The 17,002-nt window shown below is 41.9% G+C and overlaps 1 protein-coding gene and 1 pseudogene across 4 annotated transcripts in view; both read left to right on the top strand.

Annotated features, from left to right (window-relative positions):
* The window catches only part of IFT43 (intraflagellar transport 43), a 94,854-nt gene that overhangs the window by 12,312 nt on the left and 65,540 nt on the right, over positions 1-17,002 (top strand). The gene's annotated exons all lie outside the window — the stretch shown is intronic.
* LOC129487633 (ubiquitin-conjugating enzyme E2 L3-like) lies at positions 15,611-16,252 on the top strand (annotated as a pseudogene).

Below are 17,002 nucleotides of genomic sequence, written 5' to 3'. Positions count from 1 at the left end.
TGCATGGCCAGCCTCATTTCACACCTGTCAGCTATTGTAGTTGATTTAAGTGAGGTCATTTTATTATATGTGCTCATTTCTTTTTTCACATTTTCCTTATCACTTCAATCACAGTTTGTAATCATATGTTTGTGTCCTTATTTAGTTTCATCTCTCTGACCACTTGCAAGCTGCAGAAATGGCTGTTCTCCTTCCTGGAGACTGGCACTTTGTAGGTCCTCAGTAAGTGCTGGTTAAATGAATCCTCAGGTGTGAGGAGTGGGGGATGATGTATTCAACCTGCAGGAAATGCCCAAGAGGCTTTGATGTGTGGGACTTGTGTATACCAGGCTGTAGGCTAGAGCTGGAGATTTGGAAGTTCTTAGCACTGAGGTGCTAAATGGAAGCCCAACACTCTTAAGAGAGGGTTTTAGAGTAAGAGGAGAAGGCTTCTGACGGAAGTGGAGGAACAGACAGAAGCTGAGGACCACTCATGTTCAGGAAACACACAGCCAAAAAATAGCTTACCGAAAGAAATTGAGGAGTGGTGGCCAGGGAGGAGAGGAGAAACCAAGCACCTGTGGTGTCCAGAAGCCAAGATAAGTGAGAGTGTCATGATGGACTGAGGGGTCAGCAGTGTTTGATGCTGCCGAGAGGGTCCAGGAAGGGAAGGCCTGAGCAGGTCCTATTGGATTTAGCAATAGGGGTCCCTGCAATTTCAGGGAGCAGTCAGAGAGGGGGCCATGTGTGCCTGGCACAGTACACACTGAGTGAGGTCTCAGTAAATCCTTGTTGAAAGAATTCAGTGACTAGGCTATGACATGTACTCTGGGGCTCAAGCAATCCTCCCCCTCAGCCTGCCGAGTAGCTGGAACTATAGGCATGCACCACTACACCAAGCTAATTTGTTTTTATTTTTGGTAGAGACAAGGTCATGCTATGTTGCTCAGGATGATCTTGAACTCCTGGCTTCAAGCAGTCCTCCCACCTTGGCCTCCCAAAGCTCTAGGATTATAGGCGTGAGCCACTATGCCTGGTTCCGACATCTCTTTCTCTTTATTTTTTTCCTCTCTCTTATTGAACTTCCTCTGTTTTATCTCTACTATTTCTCTTTTTCCTGCATCTCTTTTTGTCCTCTTAACCAGTGATAATGAAGAACTCCAACCCCCATACTCCATTTTGCTATGCCCATTCATTCATTTATATGTATAGGTATATATATTCACTTATATATATATATATATATGTTTGTTTTTTTTTTTAATTTTTTTGTAGAGACACAATCTCACTGTGTTGCCCAGGCTGGTCTCAAACTCCTGGCCTTAAGTGATCCTCCTACCTTGGGCTCCCAAAGTGTTAGGATTACAGGCGTGAGCCATCACACCTGGCGCATTTATATTTTTTTATATACATATTTATAAGTAGAATTTTATTCATTCACTTATTTATCCTACATTTAATATACACTTTCTGATACAAAATGAACAAGAAAACTTCGTATTCTAATTGGGGAACCACACACCTAGACTAAAAATTATAATTCTGAAGTAGTATCTGAGATCAGGAACCCAGAAGGATCACCTCACCCTGCCTAGGAGTTAGGGAAGGCTTTCTAAAAGAGGCAGCTCTTGAAGTGGGTTGACATGAACGAGTAGGAATTTGCTAATGAGCAAGGAGGGCAAAAAGCCATTTCTGGCGGCCTGCAAAGCCTGTTCTAAGGCATGCCATTGCACAGGGGCTGGTGGTTTTTAGGGCACGGTAAAACCATTTAATGTATTGGGAACATAGGCCTGGCATTCCAAGTGGAGAAAGAAGTTTGTTTTCCATGTTGTAGGGAGCCCACAAAGATTTTAAAGCAAAGAATGACGTTGCCGACTTTGTTTTCTAGAAAGTGAATCTGGCAGCTACACTGGAGGATAGAGTGGGAGAGCTTGTTGGCAGGGAGATCGCTGGGAGGCGGTTGGAGCAGTCCTTCTGAGAGGTGATGAAGGCATCAACCAGGGCAGCGTTCCCAAGTTTCAGGCATTTCCCCATCATTTTAACAGTTTTACATTTTTACAGTTACAATACATACCACTCACATTATTAACTTTTCTCTTTAAATCAACTTTCCTTTTATACTTAAATGCATTTATTTTAAAAAAATGTTTTCAATGAAATGATCATTTGTGGCATTTATATTTTTCTTAGTATACATAACATACATAACTGGCTTTTTTTTTTTTTTTTTTTTTTTTTTTTTTTTTTTTTTTTGAGACGGAGTCTCGCTCTGCTGTCGCCCAAGCTGGAGTGCAGTGGCGCGATCTCGGCTCACCACAAGCCCCACCTCCCGGGTTCATGCCATTCTTCTGCCTCAGCCTCCTGAGTAGCTGGGACTACAGGCGCCTGCCACCATGCCCAGCTAATTTTTTTTTTTTGTATTTTTAGTAGAGACGGGGTTTCACCATGTTCGCCAGGACGGTCTCGATCTCCTGACCTCATGATCCTCCCACCTCAGCCTCCCAAAGTGCTGGGACTACAGGCATGAGCCACTGTGCGCGGCCATAACTGGCTATTTTTAAAAAGGTTCATCTATTTACCTTTTCCAGGCATCTCACCAGTGGCATATGTGCCTTACTTTGGGAAACAATAAACAAAAACCTGGCGGAGGGATCTAAAGAGGAGAGGTCAGTGACAAGAGACCTGTTTGAGGGCAGGCAGATAGGATGTGGTAACAGATTGGCTGTTGGAAGTGGGAGAGAAGGAGAGTCTGGAGTTGAGCCCACTTGTAGCTGAAAAGACTGAATGGATAATGATGTTTTTGAGACTGAGAATTTAAGAGTCTTAGCAGTTGGTGAACAAGAAAGGATAATTATTTCAATTTGGGACATGCTGAATTTGAGTTGCCTTCAGGATTTTCAAAGAGGTCTGCCAAGTTGAAAATGTGGTATGGAGCTTAAGAGAGAAAGTTGGAAACTAGTGATAACAGATGTGGGGGTCATCGGCATATATTCTAGGGTCTCTATGAAGAATTTATAGCATGAACTCCCGATTCCTTTTTTGACACATAGACCCTTCATGATCTCCAAGTGCAAACACATTTTCAGTAGAGAAGCAGTATGATTGGATTTGCATCTTAGAAAGAACACTTTGGCAACAATTGGATGGGGATGGATCCAGGTTTTGTGAGTCCTGAAGCTTATGCAATTTGGAGGCCTTCTTTAAGAAAAACAATTCAAAATTATAGATTCAAAATCAGGTATAAAAGCAAATACTTATAATTGAAAAAAAATCATAGCCGAGTTACTGGAGTCTTTGATGTTCAGATGCCTTTCTTCAGAGACCTTGTTAGGCAATTTACCAGAAATACTTACATAGAAATGCCTCCTGATTGGAACCTAGCTTCCCCTCACTATCTAGAATTCTCTGTAACTTCCAGGGGCCCATGCGGGCATGCGATATGGATTTGAGGTAGGTGAGACTGGAAGCAGGGAGACCAGGTAGGACCCTGCTGAGGGAAGGCAGAGTATGAGTTTGTTAAGCCTTAATTCGCATGGTTGTGCAAGTTTCTCCAACACCCCTGAGCAGGCTGGATCTTGACACAGTGGAAGCAGGTAGTTGGCTTGATCCAGGCTTTAGGGGGTGTCTTGGTCTGTTTTATGCTGCTCTAACAGAATGCCACAGAGTGGGTAATTTATGAACAACAGACATTTATTTTCTCGCACTTCTGAAAGCTGGGAAGTCCAAGATCAATGTGCTGGCATCTGGTGAGGGCCTTTGTGCTGAGTAATCCCATGGCAGAAGGTGGAAGGGCAAGAGGGCATATGAGAGGGAGAGTCAAAAGGGGACTGAACTTGTCCTTCTATAAGGGACCCACTCTAGTGATAATGGCATTAATCCATTCATGAGGGCAGAAGCTGTCATGGCTTAACCACCTCTTAAAAATCTCACATCTTGGCCGGACATGGTGGCTCACGCCATTTATCCCAGCACTTTGGGAGGCCAAGGTGGGCGGATCACCTGAGGTCAGGAGTTTGAGACCAGCCTGACCAACATGGTGAAACCCTATCTCTACTAAAAATATGAAATTAGCTGGGCGTGGTGGTGCAGGCCTGTAATCCCAGCTACTCAGGAGGCTGAGACAGGAGAATTGCTTGAACCTGGGAGGCGGAGGTTACAGTGAGCCAAGATGGCGCCATTGCACTCCAGCTTGGGCAACAAGGGTGAAACTCTGTCTCAAAAAATAAAATAAATAATAATCTCACATCTTAATACTGTTACAATGGCAATTAAATTTCAACCCAAGTTTTGGAGGGGACATTCCAGCCATAGCAAGGGGAAGTGTGGTAAAAAGATAAGGGGGGTGGCATGATGTCATTGACCTTCGGAATGAGCTAGGTTGATAGGGAAAGAAGTGACACCAAGAAGGAAGTTGTTAGATAAGGAGGGAAGGAGGGGACTGGATATTTCAGAGATGGAGCAGTTGCAGTTATGACTGGAGTTTCAAAAAGTAGCAACAAGGCCATTGGCATTTGAAGGGTCTGGGAACCACAAGGCTAAACATTAGAACTGTTCATGTGAACACTGACATTGCTTAGAATAATGAGAATAGTTGTGGAGAGGGAGCCAAATGCCCAAATTTTTGGTCAGTGTGTGCTCAGGGCATTGTTAGTGACAGGAATGAAGGACAGAGGTGGTATAGCTGAATGGTATGAGTTTTGAAAGAAGTGTTTCATAATAATTTGGAAGAGTAATGGTTTAGAGGAACTTTGGGGAGTGAAACAGGAGTATTGTCTTGGGACTTGGGTTTGCAGGGTTTTAAAGAATGAGCAGACTCTACTTGAAAGAGCTGCGAGAGCAACGAAGTCCGTGGGGGAAGCCAGGATTTAGGAGAGGCAAGGAGATGGAGAGAGTGTGCTGTGAATATAGAATATCTAATCTGCTTAGAAACTATAAGGTTGTGATCAGAAAGCTTCATTGGAATCATTAGCTAGGCTAGATTTCTTTTTATTATGTGACATGTCAATAATTACTGAAAAGGAGCAGAATGATAGTAAAATATTCTTTAAATAATGATACTTTACAGGAAAAGGGTACTGACTAATGTTGAATGTCATTGGTGATAGACTGAAACATTTCTGGTCACATGCCTTTACTCAGTATAATAGAGAGTTATGTCACTGTGTTTAGCCCATTGCTTTTATGTTCCATTTTAATTCCTCCATTGGCTTTTAGGTATAGTTTTTTATACTTTTTTTTGGTGATTGCTCTAGGATTTAAAATATGCATCCTTATCACTGGTTACATAGAGTTAATATTATACCGTGGCCGGGTTTGGTGGCTCTCTCCTGTAATCCCAGCACTTTGGGAGGCCGAGGCGGGTGGATCAAGAGGTCAGGAGTTCAGGACCAGCCTGGCCAACATAGTGAAACCCCGTCTCTACTAAAAATACAAAAATTAGTTGGGCATGGTGACATATGCCTGTAATCCCAGCTACTTGGGAGGCTGAGGCAGGAGAATTGCTTGAACTGAGACCCAGGAGGCAGAGGTTACAGTGAGCCAAGATCGTGCCACTGCACTCCAGCCTGGGCTACAGAGTGAGACTCTGTTTCAAAAAAAAAAAAAAAAATTATACCACTTCATATAAAATGTGAGACCCTTGCAGCCATGAAGTCCATTTGTCCCCCCAAGTCCTTTGTGGTATTAATAGCATATATTTTAAAACTATTTATATTAAGAACTCTGCAATACAGTTTGTCGGGTTTTTGTTTTGTTTTGTTTTTGAGATAGAGTCTCACTCTGTTGCCCAGGCTGGAGTGCAGTGGCGTGATCTTGGCTCACTGCAACCTCTGCCTCCCAGTTCAAGCAATTCTCCTGCCTCAGCCTCCCAGTAGCAGGGATTAGAGGCACCCGCCACCCACCCGGCTAATTTTCACATTTTTAGTAGGGACAGGATTTCACCATGTTGGCCAGGCTGGTCTCAAACTCCTGACCTCAAGTGATCCACCTGCCTTGGCCTCCCAAAGTGCTGGGATTACAGGCGTGAGCCACCACCCCCAGCCCAGTTTGTCATTTTACTTTAAACAGTTGTCACTGAGAGATATTCTGCCTTTTTTGTTGTTCTTCGTTTCTTCCAATAGATCCAAGTTTCCATCTGGGGGTGTCATTTCTCTTTAGCCTGAAGAACTTCCCTTAGCATTTCTGGTAGTACAGATTTGCCAAGAACAACTTCTCTATTTAGTTTATCTGAAATGTGAAAATGTTTTCATTTCATCCTCATTTTGAAGGATATTTTATATTGATGTGGAATTCCAGATTGAGAGTTTTTTTTTCTTTCAGCACTTTAAAAATTGCATACCTTTGTCCTCTGGCCATTTTTCCCCTGATTGTTCTGTATGTAAGTCTTTTCTCCTCCCTCTGGCTGCTTTAAAGATTTTGTCTTTATCTTTGCTTTTTAGCACTTTGACTATGATGTGACTGTGTGTCATTTTCTTTGATTTTTTTCTGTTTAGGATTTGCTAAGGTTTGCAGATCTCACAGCTGATATTTGTCACCCCAAATTTGGAAAGTCTTAGGCGATTACTTCTTCAAATATCTATACTGCCCTATTTTCTCTCTCTTTGTGCCTGGGACTCTAGTTGCATAAATGTTAGACTGCTTGATATTGTTCCATAAGTTTGTTCTATGTTTTTTGTTCTGAAGCCTTATTAATTTTTTTCCCCATCTTTTGTCCTTCAGATTGGGTATTTTCTATTGGTCTGTCTTTAAGTTCACTGATGATTTTTACTGTTGTGTTCAAACTGCTGTTAAGCCCAACTGATTTTTTTCATTTTAGGTATTTTACTTTTAAATTAGAAATTTCCATTTATTTTTCCCCATCTGTTTTTTCCTACATAGCTTCTGTTTCTCTCCTAGATTTCCCATCTGTTCATTCATTATGGCCATTTTTTCCCGTAAGTCCTTGAATGTATAGCTGCTTATAAAATCCTTATATAGCTCCTTTAAAGTTCTTGTCTGTTAATTCTAACATCTGGGTCATCTTGGGGTCAGTTTTTATTGTCTACTTTTTCTTCTGACTGTGGGTCACATTTTCCCACTTCTTCATATGTCTGGTAATTTTTGTTTGTACATAAGACATTGTAGTTGAAAAATTACAGTAACTCTGGAATTACCTTCCTCTGAAAAGTGTTTATTTTTGTCTTAGTAGGCAGTTAAACTATTTGTGGATCACCTTAAACTTGTGGGAACTTGGTTTTGGATTGTGTTAGGTTGGGTCTATTTTGGTTTTGCCCTTGGTCCTAGAACAAATCCCATAGTCCTGGGACATGGTCTTTACTCCTAAGATGGCCCTTCTGGGATTTTGGTGAAAGACCCAATGTTTGTACCAAGCACCTCTAACTTTGTGGAACTCAAGCTCCAAACTCTGCCTCCCTTGCAATGAAATTTCATCTCTGCTCAGCTTTTTATTATCCTTTCAGCAGTTACTTTTCACTGGGTTTCTTGGAGTCTCCTTTATGCATGTACAATTCAGGTATTGACTAAGAATTTTAGAGAAATTTGTGTACGTATTTGGGGGCTCCCTTCTTCTCAGGATTTTCCCCTATTTCTAGCCACTCTAGCAGCCCTAAGCTTTGTTCTTAAAGCCAATAAAATTGCAGCTTTCTGCTGGAGTTCCAGCTACCCAATTGCTGTGCAGACTGAGTGCATTTACACTCAGATAATCTATTTGAGCATGGATGTTTATCATTCCAGTTCTTTTCTTTCAAGGATAAAATCTCCTTCAGTTTCTGCCTGCTTTTGTTTCCTCTCCAGTATCTTCTAATAGTGGTTTTATATGTTTTATCCAAAGTTATAATTATTATCTGTGTGACAATTAGTTGAATACATACTACTTTCCCATTATGTGCCAATTGCTTTTGGACTGTTTCAACATACGCTTTTTTTTTTTCAGGTGATATTATTGGTGAGAAAAGAATGAGAGCGATTGTTGCAGAGACAGATTGTGTCCATTTTCCCTTGGGACTAGTGACAGGGACGTTCTGATATATTAGCTATCGAGACAGAAAGTGTTCTGACATTAGTGGTGCAACTTGGAAGTAATGACCAGAAACATGGGTATGAAAGAGGCCCAGCGACCAGAGCTAAGTCACCAGAATACAAGTGTTCATCCATGCAGATGCTGTGCTGAGCACGAGGAAAGGTTAATCTAAAAAGGCCTCTAGAGTTAGAGAGGTTGGCAGGGTGCTGTTTCAAGGGCGGGAGTGGGGAGGGTCTTTCAGTGCAGCCTCAAGCTGAGTAGTAAAATTTATGGATTAAGTGACTGTTCCTAGGTCCTGCCTTTCATGTTAGGCCATTGTCAGTTGGAGTGGTAGAGGAGCTGGCCTTCAGCCTTGCTCATTTGAGAAAGGGTGGGAAAAGAACCTGAGAAATTAATCTGGGCCTTAGACTGATAAGCTGAAACAGAGACTGTAGCATGTTTTAACACTGGTGTATGCATAAGGAAGTTTTTATTGATAGGAGAAATCCAAGAACAATGTAGTAAGTTTTTTGTAAGCTAAATTTATTCCATTTAAAGGACCATTTCTTATCCTGGTTTGTGCCCTTTCTAATTTGGGGAGATTAGAAAGGTCCATTCTTTAATGAAATGATGGAGAGAAGAAATGGTTAAAAAAAATGTTCTTAACAAAATTAAAAGCTGTTAAGCTGTACTGCCAATCCACACAAACAGAAATTTGCTTTTTGAAATATTAACAGTTTATGAAATCCAGAAGTTTGGGAAACAGTTCTAGAAGTTTAAAAAATATTTTTTAGGATTACTGGGGACACTTTTTTTTTTTTTTTTTTTTTGAGACAGAGTCTCACTCTGTTGCCTAGGCTGGAGTGCAATGGTGGGATCATGGCTCACTGGAGCCTTGATCTCCTAGGTTCAAGCAATCCTCCTAGAGCAGCCTCCTGAGTAGCTGGGACTAAAGACATGTGCCACCATGCCTGGCTAATTTTTTCTATTTTTTGTAGAGATGGGGTCTCACTTTGTTGCCCAGGCTGGTCTTGAACTCCTGAGCTCAAGCAGTCCTCCTGCTCTGGCCTTCCAAAATGTTGGGATTACAGGTGTGAGCCACTGTGCCTGTGCTGGGGCCACTTTTCAAATGGTATATAGTAGGGATAGTGAAATATGTACTAATTTGCTAGCCATGACCTTGCTCTGTACTTATAGTGTCTTCTCCTTGGGCTCCCACAACTAAGGCAAGATTAAGAACTGCAGTGTGAAACCTGCAGTGTCCCTGGTCTCACCACTGTGTGACACAGAGTGGGGAATGAAGCCGGGCATTTCTCTCTAGGTCTCACATGATGGGGGCTGCCAGCCCATGGGTTAATGCTTCTCTCACTTCTTTTCCATTATCACCCTTGAGGAGTCTTGTGAGAGATCAGGTTTCCTAAAGCATCAAGGTTACAGCTTGCTTCTACTGCTCTCAGCTTGCTCCAAGTCATTCCATCCTGGCTTTGGTTGAGGTAGCAAGTCTAGACTGTGCTTATACAAAATCACTAAGTCATGTGCCAGGAGGGGTTGCTTCTTAAGAGTGTTGGGAGTTTACACCTTCAATATTATGCACATTTCTGGCTACACACATGCTGGGTTGATTTTAATAAACGGAAAGGAGTTAAGAGAATGACAGAAATGTATAGGTTTTGATTTATGATGAATGTTGAAAAGAATGTTTATGTTGGCTGAATGGCAGAAAGTATGGGGAAATGGGGCTTGTCTTTATAAGTTTCTGTAAGGTATATAGATCCAAGAAGAGGAAGAAGGGAGAGCTGATTTAGGATGACCCAAAAGGATGTAATTGAGATTAAGAAGATGCCATCGAAGGTGGGAAAGTCCAGGGTGAATTTGAAAAATGGTTTTCAGGGCTGAAATCTGTTCTCTTTGGATCAGCCTCTTCAACAAATTACTGGCAGCCCTATCTCATGAGTCACTTAAATTGGGCAATTTGATGACTCTGTATTGAGCTGTGGGATATGGCTCTTTTTATTATAGGTTATGTGTGAATATTTGGGAAGTGCGACACCAGTAGAGCATTTGCCAAACACTGTGGCTGTCCTGAGCATCACATTATGTCTCAGTGAGCTACAGAACTGTGGTTTCCTCTTCTTGATTTGGGCAGCTTTCAAGGATATCTCTCTCTTCAGGGAAGCTGGAGTAGATAATTGGATCCCTAGAATGAAATATGTGCAAGGCCTCCCCCAAGTAAAAGGCCCTATAACACCTGGCCACCAGAAACTTCCATTGCCTCAACCCTAAGCATTAAGGATTTCTCTTCTGAAGTCTGCATTTTATTACTATTATTATTATTTCTGAAAATAATATAATAGCCACTGTTATCACTATTTATTAGGAGTCTACTCTATGCCAGGGATTTTCTCCAGGTCTACAGTAGACCTGCAAGGGACTCATGATCATTCTCATTTTACACATGAGGAAAAGGAGGCTCAGTGGAGATATGATGAGCCCAAGGCTGCCCAGCTAGAAAGAGACATTTCTAGAATTTGAACCCAGGACTGTCCCTCCTTCCTGCTCCCTCTTCCTTTCCTCCCTCTTCCTTTCCTCCCTCTCCCCACCTTTAAATAGCTTTATCCCTTTGCTTCCTTGTGGCAAAATCACATGTCCTCCTTGATTCAGTCCCTCCCTCTTCAAAGCTACTCCACTGTTGGTATGAGGAAAATATCTTGTAGCATGCAGTAAAGACACAGCTATTTTCCAAGTGCAAAGATTTATACTGAATGCAGCCTAACACAGCTTGGCACAGTGTTCAAGCTGTTATTAATGTGATTTTGGCATCACTTTTTAATTCTGACTTTGCCCTTAACGCTTCCCTCAATCTAATCCTTGACTGCCTCATTAAAGGGGTAAGGATTAGACCATGCTATATTCTGGACCTCCTATCTTATTGAACATATTTGTATCATTGACAGGTACATCTTACCTTGAGCCCGGGAAATAAATGAAAGAGATGGTCCTTTCAGTTTGCCCTTGTCGGGTCTTGTATTATCAGTCTGGATTGTTGGGCACTTTGTTTCAGCCCAGATTGGTTGTTTTCTATGGCGGTTCTGTTCTTTCAAGCCCGTTCTAGCTGGCATGCAACTAGCTGCTAGGCAATCATGTATCATCTGCTTCATTGCAAAGCTCAGGTATCAGACACACCTGGGTTTGAATCCTTGCCCTGTTATTTACAAATAGTATGATTTTTAGCTGAGTTAATCTCTAAGCCTAGTTTCCTCATCACTACATAACATCACAGTATGTAATAATACCCACTTCATCATATCACAAGATTCAGCAAATAATCCTCCTAAAGCTTTCACGTATGGTGAAATAGACATTGGATATTATTATTTTATCATTAGCTTTGAATTCGTTAATATATTATTTCTAATTACCTAGCTTGGCTTATTCACCAACAGTCAAGTCCTTATGCTTACATATTCTCATTTCTCTCTGTAGCCTGTGTTCTCTCTATTTTTGTCTCTGTCTCCTTCATTTCAGCTTAAATGGATAAGTGTTTGGTGTTGCCATTTACATCTGTTTTGCTTAGGTACCTTCCTCCTAGGTACCTTCTTCCTAGGTACCTGAATTCAATTTGCCACAATTCATACATCCATAGAATTACAGAATTTTGGAAGTGGGAGGAATCACTTCTACCATGAAGAAAAACCCAGGGTTGTGGACCTAGTCTGTGGCAGAGCAAGGACTAGAAGCCAGAAGCCAGATTAGTTGGTGTCTCATCTAGTGGTTTGTTTTTTTTTTTTTTTTTTTTTTTTGGAGACAGAGTCTTGCTGTGTCACCCAGGCTGGAGTGCAGTGGTGCAATCTCAGCTCACTGCAACCTCTGCCTCCTGGATACCAGCGATTCTCATGCCTCAGCCTCTGGAGTGCTGGGACTACAGGTACACGCCACCATGCCTGGCCAATTTTTGTATTTTTAGTAGAGACAGGGTTTCGCCGTGTTGGCTAGGCTGGTCTTGAACTCCTGACCTCAGGTGATCCTCCTCGGCCTCCCAAAGGCTGGGATTGCAGGCGTGAGCCACCCTGCCCGGCCTCTAGTGTTCTTCTACCACATTGTTTTCTTCCCCAGTTTCAGGTATACACAATTAAAATATATTCCACAGGAGGCTGGGGTGGGCAGGGAGGCACTTTTATCTAAAAGCACCTTCCTCCGTCACCTCTAGTCATGGCAGGGATCTTGAGACCCCGTGTTTTGGGTGTAGAGTAGTTTTCTGGTCCCCAGTATGTTAGGAATTACCAACCATTAGGTAGAGAATATCCCATTGTTTTTCACTGAGCACATGCATCAAGGAACAACCTCCATGCTGGTACCCTCCTCCATACCATCCCTGCCTTTTTTCTTTTTTGTTAAACCTAAACTTTATGCATCTAGTTTCTTTATTGTTTTAACTTTTCATTAAAATTAGAAACATCCAGAAAAGTAGAAAAAATTAGTACAATGAACAACATATATGCATCAACTAGATTCAACTGTTACTACCATTTTGCCATATTTGCTTGAATTATAATTTATAAAATATTTAAAAATAGAATATATGTTTTATACATAATTTTTTGCTTGAATTATTTCAAAGCAAATTATAGGCATCATAACATGTTACTTAGATACTTCAGCATATATCTTAAAAAAAAAGATATTTTCCTAGAAAGCCACAAGTCTACACCTAACAGTATGAATAATTTCCTAACACCATCTATTACCCACTCCAAATTTATTTTCCACTGTTGTCTTCAAAGTATTTTTATAGCTCTTTTGTTCACACCAGAATCCAATCAAGAATCACACAATTAGATTTATTTCTTTTAAGTCTCTTTTAATTTAGAATAGTCCCCTAACTCCCTCACTTCTACTTTTTTTTTTTTTTTTTAAATGACAGGGTCTCACTCTGTTGCCCAGGCTGGAGTGCAGTGGTGTGATCATAGCTCAGTGTAGCCTCAACCTCATGGGCTCAAGCGATCTTCTCACCTTAGCCTCCTGAGTAGCTGGTATTATAGCTGCACACCACCACACCCAGCTAATTATTATTATTGGTAGAGATGGGGGGGGGTCTCACTTTGTTGCCCAGGCTGGTCTTGAACTTCTGGCCTCAAGTGATCCTTCTGCCTCAGCTTCCCAAAGTGTTGGGATTACAGGCATGAGCCACTGCACCTGGCCCACCCCTGTCTTTTTAACGACATTGACACTTTTGAAGAGATCAGGCCAGTTCTTCTACCAGAGTTTCCCACATCCTGGGTTTGTTTGATTCTTCCAAGTGTCATTTTACTTAATACTTTCTCACCTGATTTCCAGTAAGCTGGGAATCAGATTGGAAGGCTTGATTAGATTCCACTTGAATGGTTTAGGCAGGAAGTTTTCCTGAGTGGTGTCATGTGTTTCAAGTAGTAGCACATTATGTCCCACTGTTAATGCTGCTAAGTTTGATCACTGAGTTAGGATAGTGATAGTTATCTCCATTGTTAAGGAATGTTTTTCTCCCCTGCAACTAACATGTAATATATGGGTTGATTCTTTGGCATTGTGAAAATGCCCAGTTGCCCACCAGTCAGTCTTGTACCTAATGGCCTTAGCACTCACTGATGATCAGCTTTCTTTCTTATACATAAAATAGACTTTGCATTTTGATATGTCCATTTCAGCTTGAGAGAACTATGTTTATTCACAGGACTTCAGTTATAAGATTGAGTGATCCATTACCTTCCATGACCTTAAATCTACTGTGGAGAAACTCAGTTCTCTGAGGGATTAGTTGTCAGACCCAGGGTTGAGGCAGGAGGAAGAAACTGGGAGAGTTGGAACTGTGTGTGGAGGACAGATTGCAGGAGTAGATGCCAGCCCTGAAGCGTATGCACATACCATATTACTATCAGTCTTTTCACTCGCCAAGCATATAAAGAACAACTTTCTTGGATCTTCTCTAAGATTGCTGGAGAAAGAAAGGGAAGTTTGTTTTTAGTCAGTAATCTAAGATTGAATGTGGGAGCTGCGTTGCCCCTAGAAGCTGGAAGATGGATATGTGTGAAGTTTGCAATTGATCTTGCTTAACTAAATGTCTTTCTGTTGGAATTTATGCATGTATTTGGACTGGCTTTTTGAAACAGGTTGCAGTTTGAACTTAGAACTCTTGGCCTGATTCATATTTTGGGGTTAGGGTGGAGTTTCTCCAGGACTTCTGAGAGTGTGTGAGAAGTTTCTAAACTCAGAAGGCTCCTTTTTTGGCACTGCAGCATCTTTTCTGTTTTGGCATCTTAAGAATCTGGGGGAACCATATAAAGATCAGAAACAAGTCTGGCCCTAAAGACTCCCTCTGACATGGTAATTCCAGTTATTGAATCTTAGCCCATTCGGATGAGACCATATAAAGAGGCCATTTCCTGAAATTCCCGCTCTCTGCCTCTCACAGGCTCCTTTTTGTAGAAAGCTGGTATTTCAGGACTGCAACCGCCAGTCACGTGCTTCCAACTCTTTACTCGCAGTCATTCCTGCCCCCTGTTTATTTTTGGAGAGAACACATTTTTGCTGCTTTTCAGGAGCTATGCAGGGTCCTGCCCCCTCCGTCCATCAGGCGGCAGCCCCAGCAGGCTGTGCTCATTTCCCACACTCGGAGACGTGACTCCAGCTTTTAAGAGAGAACACGAGAGATGCACTGCCTAAGGACTACCGTCACTTGTTCCTATTTCTGTCCCTCTTGGTGTTACATATTTTAAGACTCTTTCTTTTTTTAAAACAAGTTTAGGGAATGTTACCTGGCAGTTAAGTCAGCCAAAATTGGAAATCATTTGTCCAGCTGTTGTCTTGGGGCTGTGCCTCTGAATTTCAGGAGAGTAATTTAAAGAATAAACCAGGACTTTTGAATTCTAGGATCAGGCCTCCTCTTCTTTCTGGCTTTTAAGTTTGTTTGAGCTCTAATCCTTCTCTTCTATGTAGTTTCTCCCTCTTCTCCTTAACACAGGGATAGAAAATGGATTCTTCCAAAATGCCAACTCTTCCCAAGTGCTTGGTCAAGGAGGACTCTTGAGTTGATGGGCTTTAGGAAAAAAATGCCACGGCTGTCTTAGCCTGCCTGAAGATTAAGTTTTTAGCTTCAATGATGGAGCAGGAGTAAATTCTTTTTCCTGTAAATGAGGAGGCCATTAGGTAGAGAACTCAGACTCATAACATTTGAAGAACAAAATAAATCATGCATTTGTGTCTTCCTCTGCTCTGTGGGAAGGACCCCTGGTCCAAATGGAAAGATCTGTGAATAAAGGGCTTTAATTTCTCATCAGTCCAGGCAGGGACTGGAGCTTTGACAGTTGAGCTGGTGAGGGCGTTCACACCCCCGTAGGTTCCCTAGCATCTGATCTGTCACCTCCAGGAAGGGAAGTCCAGCAGTCCTGGCAGCTGGTCATAAAAGGAGCAACAGCAGTGGCTGACCTAGGTGTGTGTCCTGTGTTTCAGATTGCCCTGTGGAGACAGCCGTTTTTTGAAATGGGGGTAACTAGGTGTCTAGGTGTCATGATACCTCTTAGGGAGAGCAGCTAAGTATTCAGGGACTGGACTGCCTATGCAAAAGAAACCAACTAGACCTTTAAAATCATATTGCTGGGGAAAGGAGCAGCACCAAATCCAAAATGGCAGCCAGCAGAAGGCTGATGAAGGAGCTTGAAGAAATCCGCAAATGTGGAATGAAAAACTTCGTAACATCCAGGTTTGAGGAAGCTAATTTCTTGACTTGGCAAGGCTAGTTGTTCCTGACAACCCTCCATATGATAAGGGGGCCTTCAGAATGGAGATCAGATTTCCAGCAGAATACCCACTTAAACCACTGAAGACCACAGTTAAAACAAAACAAAGATTTATCACCCAAACAATGACAAAAAGGAGCAAGTCTGTCTGCAAGTAATTAGTGCTGAAAACTGGAAGCCAGCAACCAAAACTGACCAAGTAATCCAGGCTGTCATAGCACTCGTGAACAACCCCCAGCCCGAGCACCCATTTAGGGCTGACCTAGCTGAAGAGTACTCTAAGGACTGTAAAAAATTCTATAAGAATGCTAAAGAGTTTACAAAGAAATATGAGGAAAAGCGACCCATGGACTAAAATCTACTGCAGTTGATTCCAGCAAGTATGAGCAGAGACCCCAAGCAGTGCATTCAGGACTCTGTGGAAAATTGACACGTGCTACCACCTGGCATTCGCTTGTGGCACTTACTAATTTTCCATAGTTTTCTTAGTCCAAAGTAGTCTAGGTAACCTATAAAGAAAGGATTCAAAATTTAAGATGGTCTAAAAAAAAAATCATTGTTACAAGCCAGTCATCTGCTTACATTTCAGATTGTTTGTACTTAATTTCAAACTGCCACATTATGATCAAGTTGCTTCAGCTTCCACTTAAGGCCTGCATTGTAGAGTAATGAATGCTGAGGGGCTCAAACTCCCAAAGACGTTTCCCGGGGACCCTTAAAATATAATGGTCAAGTAACAAAATTTTGCTGGAGGAGAGTTATGTACCATCCCCAGTATCACTACACCCTTGGATCTGGTTGCTTCTGGAATGCTTTTTTCTTTACATTTCCAATCCAGGACAAGCCCCACTTTGCCCATAAATCTTCCTTGACCTCTCCTTCTCCTCACCACTTCCTGAGTGTGTACAATTCTGTTTAGCTTTTAGACATATATTGTAAGCCTTATGCATGCTTATCAGAGCAGCCTTAATAATGCCCCAATGAAAACCACCAAGATGGCAAGAAAACTGCAAATTTTGGTGGAACTGCCCCATGGCTGAGGGATTCTTCTTCAGCTTCACCTTTGGAGCCTGGATGCAGCCTCTTCCTGGAACAATTCTGTGTCTCCATCACTGACGCCTACTTCTCACTTCCATTGTGCCCTCTTGGGTTTCGGATTAAGCCTGACTTCCAATTACGTGGATTTCGTACAGGCCTGATACACTGAACTCTGCGTCTTCTTGGCCTCATGGAACATTTGGGACACGGATGACATCTT

Source organism: Symphalangus syndactylus, chromosome 8 (genome assembly GCF_028878055.3).
Source record: "Symphalangus syndactylus isolate Jambi chromosome 8, NHGRI_mSymSyn1-v2.1_pri, whole genome shotgun sequence".
Lineage (NCBI taxonomy): Eukaryota > Metazoa > Chordata > Mammalia > Primates > Hylobatidae > Symphalangus > Symphalangus syndactylus.
The sequence above is the reverse complement of the archived record's forward strand: the minus strand, read 5'-3'. Positions and strand labels throughout refer to the sequence as shown.